General features: G+C 47.1%; 1 protein-coding gene across 2 annotated transcripts in view; it reads left to right on the top strand.

Annotated features, from left to right (window-relative positions):
* Positions 1–11,330, top strand: part of LOC8039418 (choline O-acetyltransferase) — a 135,806-nt gene continuing 124,476 nt past the window's right edge. For both annotated transcript variants that reach the window (XM_042292327.1, XM_042292328.1), the window contains exon 1: positions 1–85. The gene's annotated coding sequence lies outside the window, so the exon portion shown is untranslated. The remainder of the gene's footprint in view (positions 86–11,330) is intronic.

The following is an 11,330-nucleotide window of genomic DNA, read 5'->3' as shown; positions in this document are numbered from 1 at the left end:
CCACTCGCGCCGCCGTCGACCGCCGCTAGAAAGGGGCCCCAGAAAGCAGCCGACAGCCCCAGACGAAAGCTTTCTCGCTGTCCAGGTAAGCTATTTTCAGAGGGGGTTTTCCCCTTAATTGTTTGCTTTGCGAAGCCATTTTTGGTCGCGCATTTATTTATTTATTTACTTGGCCCGGCTTTTTCGTGCGTTTTATTTAGGGCGTGCGCTTCTATAGCCCTGACCCAGAGTCAAACCTGACTTCTGGTGCCAGAAAGGTGATGCAAGTTTTCGTCACAATAAGGAAAATTTTGTAGTTTACTTCGAAAAAATGGGCACCCGTATTTAGATGCCTTTTGGTTCATACTGCGTTTTGACTACGGCATTAGAGGAAACATTTTCTGTTTTGCATTCCGTGGCTTGAAATCTAATTAGGTCTGCGTCTGCATATTTTCTACATTCGGTGGTTAAAAATATTGTTTTTCATATAATATTGTTCGGAAGCGTGCTAAATGCGAAATCGTCTCTCTTTTTTTTTAGAACAAAATTTTAGCTTTTTTTCAATATGACGTATTATTAATATAATAAAATAATTTTTATACAAAATATTACAGCCCAAAGGTGCAAAATTTTTTTAGTATATTAAGAATGCTAAGAAGTTTCGAGCATTTATTTAACTGACTGTGCAGAACGCTGGAAAAACAATTCAAGCAAATTTAAACGAAAGCAAGAGGTCTTAATAAAGACAACGAAAATGCTCAAAAATGTTTGAATCAGACGTTCATATTTATTGCCAAATGTACATTAGAACTTTGCCTCTTCGACATTTAGGAATTTATCGTATTACGGCAAGCTTTCTTCCCATCGCGACTTTGGAGTACAGCAGTGAAGCCGAACACACGTAGGGACGTATGACTGATTTGAACCTTAGAAGCCAGTAAACCTTTCCAAAACGTTTTTAAGGCAAAATATTGTAAATATATATACGCAATATAAGGTTAGCGGCCTCAAACCATCGTTTCGGTATAAATTCTGCAAAATCTCACCAGAATTTAACAAACTAGACTCTTCATTCACTTCCCTCACATCTGTATGACCCGTCGTTCAAGCACTGCTTGAAAATCACCATAAACAAATTCGTTGTTTATGACCTGTCTAAAACATTCCACCAAACAGCCGTTTCTTAGTCAGGCTCGACTACATATTCGCCTCTGGTCCAAAAATTGCGCGTTTGTTCGCCATCAAAGTCTCGACTGGCAAAATAATTTGAACATCGTTTTCTTCACTTGAAGGCGTCAAATATACTCTTTTATTAGCTCGTCCAAGTGGCCTAAGGCGTCATCAGGAATAATCTTGGCAGGTTTTTATTTATTAAGACAGGTGCACTTTTTAACAAAAGTTATTATGAACGCCCTTATTTCAGTTGTGGTGTTTTGCGAGTGCTTGGCTAAAGTTTGGCCAAGTGGGAAGGAATACGGTTTGGAGCACCGTGATATGTTCAATGTGCAACGTAAAAACCTGATATAATTGTTGGCGGGACAATTGTAGTATTTAGTCTGACGCAATCGATATGTAATTTCACTCACTTTATTTGTTTTATTTTAGGTCAGACCCTTCTTCTTACCTGCCGTTGAATCGGAGGACAGTTTTTGTGACATGCCTCGTCGCCCATGTTAAGCAGGCGCTCAACGTTTTACTTCCTAAACATCTAATGCACGTGAAATATTGGAAGCGAACTGTGTATACCTTCCGAATATATATGCATGAAATGCGAAACCGCTGAGTTCTATATTTACGCGTTCGCCCGCATCTTTCGTCTGTTGGAACATGATCTTGTAACGCGCAGTACTGAAGAAACAAAAATCCAGAAGGGCACACTCTTAAGTCCTTTGAAAACCTTGAGCACTCATGGCAATTCCAAGGACAATGTATAATTGCGAGAAAGAAAGCTCTATATGCTAGCTCCGAATCTAAAACATTGCTGATATTACGCTCGCCATCGCTTGTGCGAGGGCTCGAACGCATCCGATCAAACATCGCACGAAATCCGTAAATAAGAAAATCAGTCAGTGCCATAAAACAAAAACGAAGATAAAGTTACTGTACTTGAATTATAAAAATTAAATTTTTTTTAAAATCCTGTTTACAATTTCTGCGCAATAATTATACCACGCGTGGTTCGTCCGCATGAAAAGTAAATTCGTCGACATTTTTTTTTTTTGTAATTCTTAGTTTTTCGAAAGTTTAAAGAAAATTAAATAGCAATCAGACATAAACGTAAGCAGGAATTTATACTCCCAAGAGTTAATTTTTTTTTTCTAGACGACATTTATTTACTCGATAAAGTGTTGTAACTGCGCATGCTTTGCAACTTTCAGGGCCCTCTTTTTATTGATAATACACTCTGTCTGTCATACTATAAAACGTGGAAGCAAGCTGCGTTACGATACCTATACGGATTCGTCAATAAAAACTCCTACATGTAATGGCTGGGAAGCTTTCTTTTTTATTTAGCTGTTTTGCCGATTCTTTTATGTTCGGATCTACCCATTCAGTCCCTTTATTGAAGTGGCAAATGTTACAGAACGAGCCGCAGCCGTGCGGAGTAAAGGAGGTAATATTGAAAAAACCAAAACTATAGTCCTACCCCTTCCACGATACTGACGGGATCATAAATTCCACTATCACAAGAACACTGCTCCTCCTCCATGTAAGGAAGCCCAAATCGTGTTGTCTGAACACGATACCGCGACCGTTTTCATAGTCGACGACAGGATAAGAACGAGAGAGGTCTTTCAGGCGTCCCGACCCCAGCGCGAGTTTCCAATATCTTAAATAACACTTGGACGTCTCGTGAACCTCGAGAGCATGGAGGCGCGATCACAACACGGCGTCTACAGCAGCGAGCGCATGATAGAGGCTAAGCGTTCGAAAGAGATGCCTTTTTGTTGTCATCTTCTCAGCGACTATCCACGTTTTCCACAAGGGCGCACCCCTATTCAATGTCGTAACTTCTAATATGCGGTAAAACATCGTTTTGATCTTTCCACACCGCTAAAAGGTGTTAACGAAAAATGCGTGGTCTCACACAATCTTGTGTTGCCTCACCTATATTTGGTCGCATACTGCAGGCTGAAATCTTTTGTTATTTCTTCGTCTCGCATACCGTGTACAGAACCCACGTGACTGAGAACGGTGGGAAACAGCTAGACGTCTATAGCACAGTCAGATATCTTTGGTTCTGCCCACAAAGGCAATGATCTCTGGAGATATTGATAAGATTGACCATCCTATTGGCAATTCATCAAGATTTCATCAAGATCCTAGCCGTTCGTCAGGATATCGTGGCTCTGAAAATCCAAGTTTCTTCGGATGAATACGAGTGTCTTTTTTTCTATTGTTATAGGTTTTATTTAAAAACACGAAACTATGGTAATAATTTATTTCCAAGGAAAACAGGAAGCATTTTTAGAACCCTAGAGTGCTGCCTTAAAGTAACGAGAAATTCTAAAAAAAAAAGGTCGCACGCGTGAAAATGAAGGCACGCGTGCACGGCAGTGTTCGCTGTATGTCAGTTTAGTAAAACATGTCTCCGAAAACTTCAGTCTTACTTTTGTGATAACCTTCCCTATTAAAAAGCTTAAACACGGCGCAGTTTCTCGGAAACGTATACGTGCCGCCGCGTTGAGGAACCAGCGTCCGCGGTCCAGATTCAGCTAGAGCGACCGACCGCAGACCCGCGGTCGAGATATGGATTGCGTCCATCCGCGCATACATATATACACGCACGACGCTGCCCGCGCGATAGGCTCTCTTCGATTTTCGATATTGCGTCCCGCTTGATCCGTGTACTTTTAGAGAGCGCTCACGCCACTTTTGGAACGAGACGGACAGGCAGCCGTGCCGCATGGCAGCGGCATCGAAATAAACCAAACCTCGCGTAGAAACTTTTCTAAATGCCAATTTACACAATAGAGACTTTTGGTAGATCGTATGACAGAGCTTTGTGTTGCAAGGAGGAACTCATACACTTTCACTTTGAAGCATGCATTGCGCACACGCTCGTATACGTCCGCAATCCGCGGCGTACTCTCTACGGAAACTTTTCAATACACATCAGCATATAGTAGCGTTCGACTGCTCCACACAGTACCGTCTGAGTAGGTTGTGATTGCATACGACGAGTTACGGCGCGAGTCACCGTGGTCCGCTTCGTATGCCGCGCAACAGCCAATAGAACGCTCTCACTAAGCGTTCGGCGCATGCTTGACGCTCCCCTAACTTTAGTTCACAGAAGGCAGGCGGCTATGCGTGCGAGGACTCGTGCCGTCCCGTGTTCCACGCGTGATGGTGTTGTCACACGTACAGAAAGACTAATGTTCCCTCAATGCATTGCGGCAGCGGCGGCGTAGTCAAACTGGCTAAAGCTTGGCAGATGGCATAATGCCGAGTTCGTGGCTGAGTTGGCAACGCACATGGCTTTCTCACAGCTGGGCAGGGTTCGAATCCCAGTATAGTCACGGACTGTATGAGAACGCCAGGACATGTCTTTCGAACGCCCGACCCCCAGCGCGCGCTCCGAGCCTGCCGTGCGCGCATGAGACCCTGAACAGTAACTTGTCGCAGGTAGAATGACTGCGCGTGACATTTGAAGTCCCTTTCCGCCCTTCTCACCTCTGTCAGTGGCTATAGTGGACTTGCTGCTCCAGTGCAAGGTTCCAGTACATGTTTGTCAGTCACCGTGTGTTCTAATTTAGAATCGCCCTGAATGTAGAACATAGCATAAAAAGCAGTCGCCGCGATCTGCCTTCAGTCAATCTACGCTATCTCCCTTTTATTTGGAGTCCCAGCGCTACCCACGCTCTGAGCCATTGCTGCCTACCAGGCTTCTCGGAAAGCGCTAGATAAAAGCGTTTTTCGTGCGTCCGTGCATGTGTTACCGCAAACTGCTTCAATTAAGCGCGAAGAATATGCCCTGAAATAGTCTTTTTTAGTCGGTGTGTTCGTATTGCAACTAGCTTTTGGCACCACTCGGACTTAAGGTTAAACAGGTGTATGTAGTTCGATCCTGCCGTCTGGACGACATTATTGTACTTTTGTGTTGGTACAAGTTCGCCACATTAAATCCTTAGTTTTCTCAGTTATTCCTCGTTTTATACCTCGTCATCCACGACATTGCTGGTAAACATGCGGGGTACCGCTACATGTGCCCTTTGACCGCACTCCTTCAAAGGCCCAGAAGTCAACACCGCTTCTAAGTCTGGGAAGAAAACCTTTCGATGAGGAAGTCCAAGCTCGGGAAAGTCAGCGCTCTGGGGAGAACCGCCAGAATTTCGACCTCTCTCGAAATTCCCGCCGCCCTTCACCGGCCCGCCTCACCTCGTACTCCGACACCCATCCAAGGCGAAGTGTACGGAGACATTAAAGACTACGGAAACATCCACAACTACGAAGACGTCGAAGCCTGCGAAGATGCCGGGAATGCGAGGACCTCGAGGACTATACGAACGCGTGGCTTGCTACAATGAACGGATATCGGTGCTTGCAGAACCCCACTTTTCTCTGGAGAGAACAGCGAGGTTCGAGAACCATGAGGCTTCCTTTATGTCGTGGTACATCTGCAAGGAAAAATTAAAGTGGATCTTCATAAACCAATGAGTGCGTGCCCAGGACCTTCTCCAAACAAGAACTCAAGGCCGCAACGAATGCGTCACAGGCTTCACCGAAGACGCCGTAATATACGCCTGAGTACCCGCGCCGACCCTTTCAGCTTATGCGGGGGTGACGGATAACGTTTTTAGCAGCCTTTACCACAACCGTCTGGCAACAATCGAAGGGTTCGTCAAGGAAGCCACAAAAATTAAGCGAGCCCTTCTCGCAAGAACAAGTCACTACGTGCGGCTAACTGCTGTCACTGCCCTTGCGCCGTCTAGCTGTAGCCTAAACTCCAGGCTTTCAGATCTCCCCGTCATCCGTGAGATCATCCGAGAAGTTGTACAGAAAAGCCCCAGAAGATACTGCCTGCTACGAATCGCCCGGCATCTCTCTCTATCGCAGAGGTTGTATGGGAGAAGGTCCAACTGGTATTCCAACCCGAAGCTTCCGTCAATGTAGCGGTGCTAGAACCCATGTTAAAGGCCCAAGAGCAGCCAGAAAGGACAAAACTGTCCCTCAATTCCTCCCTTATTTTCTAGGAAGAAGAAGACCCTCATTCTTTCTACGGGGAGTAGTTTTGAGACACGCTTCTTTTGTGGGAGGAGGAGAGGAAAGTACGAGAGGGAACAGAAAGAGGGAACCTGGGAATCGGTTTTCTTCAAGGCAGAAGTCGAGTCTGTAGGTCGGACTTTGACCTACACCGCAATGACTTGGAGGCCGTCACCAACTAGCCACCAATATCCGGCGTCCCCTCGACTTGAAGTTCCAGCGCCCCAGTATGTCCGACGCAATGAAGAACGGGCGTGCGTTCGCTTTGAAAAACCTGTGGTAAGGAATACGGATGTACGGCGACCGGCTGACTAACGGTCGTTGTGCTACCCGGTGAGGCCAACCACATCTACCGAAAGTGCCCATAATGTCAAATGAGCCTGCGAGGGTTTGCTCCAAATAACCTTCAACCACGTCTTGGGGAGTAACCACGGAACATCAAGGAGAATCTCCGACGACCTCTGTCCTCGATGTCGGCACTACCTCGAGGTTCCCGCTCGCCATCCCTTCAATATGTGCCTTCATCTGTCCGTCAGTCTCGCCGGAGTAGCCTGTGCGCCCTGTCTCCTCAGAAAAACTAAGCGCGGCAACGCCTGGTGGTAGCGTTGCTGAAAATGGGCGGCGTAAGCTCCAAATTTAACGAGGACAAACACCCCAACGACTGCTCCCGTTTGGCATCCAATTACTTCAACGTTGGCTTCGAAAGTCACGACACGACTGCACTTATTGACACTGGTGCAGGCTATTTTGTTTCACGTGGGAAGCTCACTCGCCGCCTTCGGAAAGTGATGACGCAGAGGTGCGGTCCACAAATAAGAACAGCAGTAGGTCATCTCATAAAGCCGATCGGGAGGTGTATTGCCATAGCGAAACCTGTCCGGTATAATCCATCGTTTGCCGTCATCGACCTCATAAAAAAAAAAGATGACGCTCTGAAAGCCCGTTTTACCACCGGAAGACCGAAACCAAGCCGCGGTTGGTGAGCTTGCCGACAATATGAGCCTGCCGCCTTAGTCAAGTGATTTTCTACTCGCCGTGATCATCGAGGTCACAAACTGAGAAGCGATACTAGAGGGCATCATCACCCATGTCTTGAGGAAAGCAATCGGCGTTGCCAGAGGCGTTACGAGGCTTCAAGACAGTCGCACCATGGCTTTTGTAACGAACTTCCGAAAGGAGACGTAGAATCTGACGAAAAGCACCACCATAGCCCACATCAACGTTACTATATAATATCAGTTGTGGAGCTCCCGCGGACCAGGGGTAGCCCCCTCACTCCCTTCAGACCACCTCCCGTCGTCTGAAGCGCCATTTAGATTTTCGTTTCAAAATTATGTTCCACCATAGAGTTCGGTGAAACTCTATCTAGACGCTGAACTCCAAAATATACGTATTCCCTAAAATACACTGCAGTTACAATAGCAGCAGCCCTCCACCAGAAACTGGCGTGTCAAATGACGGGAGGTCCCGGAGGCGAACCGTAGGGGGAGAGGGGGGGGGGGGGGGGGGTTACTGCTTGCGCATGCAGCGTCTATGGGCAGTTCTATAACAGAGCTAATCTAGTAACGTTGACTCACATTAAAGACTTCTGTGACGTAATCAAGGTATAATTACAGTGGCAGCAGCATCTCGCGCACCAGAGCCGGAAATAACTGCGCCATTGGAGCTTGAAGTTGAGTCAAAAGCTTTCATCACAGCAAAGATACAAACTACTTGAGCTACTTGATGAGTTCCAGCACTGCTTCACCGCGCGATCCTTGTTTCGCCAGACGACAATCGCCAGGCACAGAATTATTACCGACGATGCCGCGCACCCCGATCGTCAACCTCCGTACCCACTTTCCTTTAAAAAAAAGAAATAGGCATCCAGGAACAGGTACAAGAAAACCTCAACGGCAACGTTACCCAGGCTTTGAACAGACCTCTGGGGATGTCTTAGACCAGAAGTGCTGGTCAAGAAAAAAAAACAAAAAAAAACAGAACCTTGCAATTTTGCGCGGACTTTTGGCGCTAAACATGATTACCAAGAAGGACGTGTATCCACTCCTTTGTATCGACGACACCCCTTGACAAACGCCGCCACGCTACTAGCAAAGCGAAGTAATCGAGTGGGACAAAGAGAAGACGGCCTTCATCACCCTGGATGCATTCTGTACGGCGCCAACAACATTTCAATGAATAATGGACGCGGGCTAGCAAGACCAGAATTGCACACATGTCCCGTCTACCTCGACAATGTCGTCGTTTTTTTTTTCCATACATTCGGTGAGTGCCTCCAGCGCCTAAAACTCCAGGCTATCAGGGCTCACCCTCAAGCCGACGAAGCACCGGTTTGCTTATGGCAAACTAAAGGTTTTCGGCCTCTTCGTCAGCAACGAAGCTGTTCGCACAGGACACCAGAAAAGACAGCCGCCGTAGCCTCATTTCCACTATCGTCCGACAAAAAGGCCGCCAGGAGGTTCCTGGGTCTTTGTGCTTACTACATTCGTTTTGTCCAGAAATTCTCTAGAATCGCCGCGCTCTTCACTCACCTCGCGAAAAATGCCGTCGCCTTTGAGTAGAACGAGAAGCAACAGCATGCGTTTGAAGAACTACAGCAATGTCTACAGGCATCTGTGGTGTGGGGCGTGGCCACTTAGGCCGGTACGCCAAGACTGGGATCCAGACAGGCACAAGCAATACGGAGCTCGTGGCATACAGTGCTTGTACGTGCAGGACGGCGCCGAGGGAGTCATGGAGAATAAAAGTCGGGCACTCCCAAAGGCGGACAGCAATTATTTGACAATGAAAAAGGAATGCCTTGTTGTCGTATGGATAGTCACCAAGTTCCGACCTTACCTTTATGGACACGCGTTCTAGGGAGTCACCGACCCCAACTCGCTTTGTTGGCGTGCCAACTTCAGTGGCCCAGCGGGACCACTCGCGCCGTGGAGCCGGTTGCAGAAATTCGACATCCAGATAGCTTACAAGTAAGGCCGTAAGCACAACGACGCCGACTGCATGTCATGCACAGGCTCCCGTGGAGTCAAGCCCGGCTGACACAGACGACGACAAGAACAGATGCCAATGACGGCGCTTTGTTTCCAAATCATACTGGTAGATACATGTTTAATTTTCCACAAACGTGTCGGCTATACTCCTAGACTCGCAACTTTGAAATTCGCGCGGCATCTTTTGGTCACCATTACCAGTACCAGCTTTCGAGCTTCTGGAAAATTGTGAGGCACCCAGCGAAATTAACCTTTTTTCAGACAAAGGTGTTGGTGAAGAATCGTACAAAGAGTTGGAAAAAATACAGGAAAATCTATTGATGGATTCTTAGGGAATGCGTTAGCATAACCGTTGGAAACGATAACGCTGACCCCTTAACGTTTTTGTTTTGGCATTTATCTTTTGCTTCCTCTATTTTTTTACTGCCCTTTTTTAGCTTCATCACGAAGTCAGTGTTAGCGTTTTCCAAAAGGGGATATGTGTGGCGTTTCCCAAAGGGCAATAAGCGGATTCTTTAAGGATACAACAATAGACCTTCCTGTCATTTTTTTCGCCCGTTTTTTTTTTGTGTAATCTGCTTATCAGAGTTCATGCCCTTAAATACGGTCGTCCACGTCACTCGTGGAAGGAACCACATCCATATCACTCGTGCAGAGAACCCCATCCATCGTTTAACTACACACACACACATCACAGCCCACGCACCGCTACCACGGAAACCCAGAGCGAATGATAACCGGCGGCGGCAGAGCGCCAACTGAGCACGACCGCATTCCACAGCGCCGCGGCGCAACGCCTCCTAGATAACAAAGCTGTAGGACAGAATGAGATGGCGTCATCAGAGAAGGCCAACGCTTCGCACGGACTGGACACGACGATTGCGTCAACATTCAGCTCAAACTTGACTCGAAGCCGAGCGGTGACGCAGCGCTCGTTTCCAATCTGTGTCGAGCGTTGGCCTTCTCTGATTGTGACATCTCATTCAGTACTACGGCTTTGTTATCTAGGAGCTGTTGCGCGGCGGCTCCTCCTCCCTGGCTCCGCGCCAGCTGTGCGCGTGACTTTGCCGAAAACGAAAGGGCTTGTTTTCACGAAAACCAGGCAGTGTCTGTCAGTCTGTCAGCGCCGGAGAGAGAGGGGGAAAGGTTGACGCGTGCAGACGTCAACGCTTCAGACCAATGGGAGTGTCACACGCGTCACCCTCTTCCACTCCTTCTCCCTCTCTCCCCGGCGCTGACAAACGAAAGACACCGCCGGGTATTCTTAGAAACGAGCGTTCTAATGCTAACACATGAAAAAGTTTCCACAGAAACTACTTTATTTTTTTTCATGACTGCCCTTGATTATTTTGTTAGTGCGCTGCTCATCTTTCAAAGGGGTACGCAGCATTTATATACACTCTAAAAAAAGTGTGTGCGTCTACTTTCACGCACAACCCTCGGAGAGCCAATCACCGCAACCTACAGAGGCAGCTCAGCGAATGACGATGCCAAAACATGTTTAGACCAGAAAACGCAGTTTGAGTTGTGACATTAAGCAATGCAAAACGTCGCGCTTGGATTGCTTAATGTCACAACTCAGACTGCGTTTTTTGGTCTAAACATAGGTTTCGGGATTGTCATTCGCTGAGCTGCCTCCGTAAGTTGCGGTGATTGGCTCTCCGAGTGTTGTGCGGGAAAGAAGACTCACGGGCTCTTTTTTAGAGTTTATATTGAACCAACAAAAAAGCTGTAGCGTGTGACAGTGCAACGCCACCAAAAGCATGTGACAACCGTTCCTCTGGTTTCATTTTATTAAAATTGTTTTAGGGGAGAAGCTCCATAGGCCTTGTCCATCCGGCGTCCGTGCTCACATCGATTGCCATTTAATCTGTCTTCTTAAAACAAAATTTTAAAAAAATGTTTGCGAAGTCGACAGGATTCGAACCTGTGCGGGCAGACCCCAATGAATTTCTAGTCATCGCCTTAACCATTCGGTCACGACTGCGGGATGAATAGGGGGCTCTGAGATGCGGTAGTAACTCAAGAGCTGGGGATTCATGGATAAAACGTTGCATGTAGCCGCACAACGTCTATACAGGAGAGGGCTACCTATGAACAAAATCAGTATCATCAGCACCACCAGAGCTTCGCTCCAATCAACATCATTCACCACGT

The sequence above is a fragment of the Ixodes scapularis genome, unplaced genomic scaffold (genome assembly GCF_016920785.2).
Source record: "Ixodes scapularis isolate PalLabHiFi unplaced genomic scaffold, ASM1692078v2 PGA_scaffold3__209_contigs__length_174095766, whole genome shotgun sequence".
NCBI classification, from domain to species: domain Eukaryota; kingdom Metazoa; phylum Arthropoda; class Arachnida; order Ixodida; family Ixodidae; genus Ixodes; species Ixodes scapularis.
This window is presented reverse-complemented; position numbering and strand designations above follow the sequence as displayed.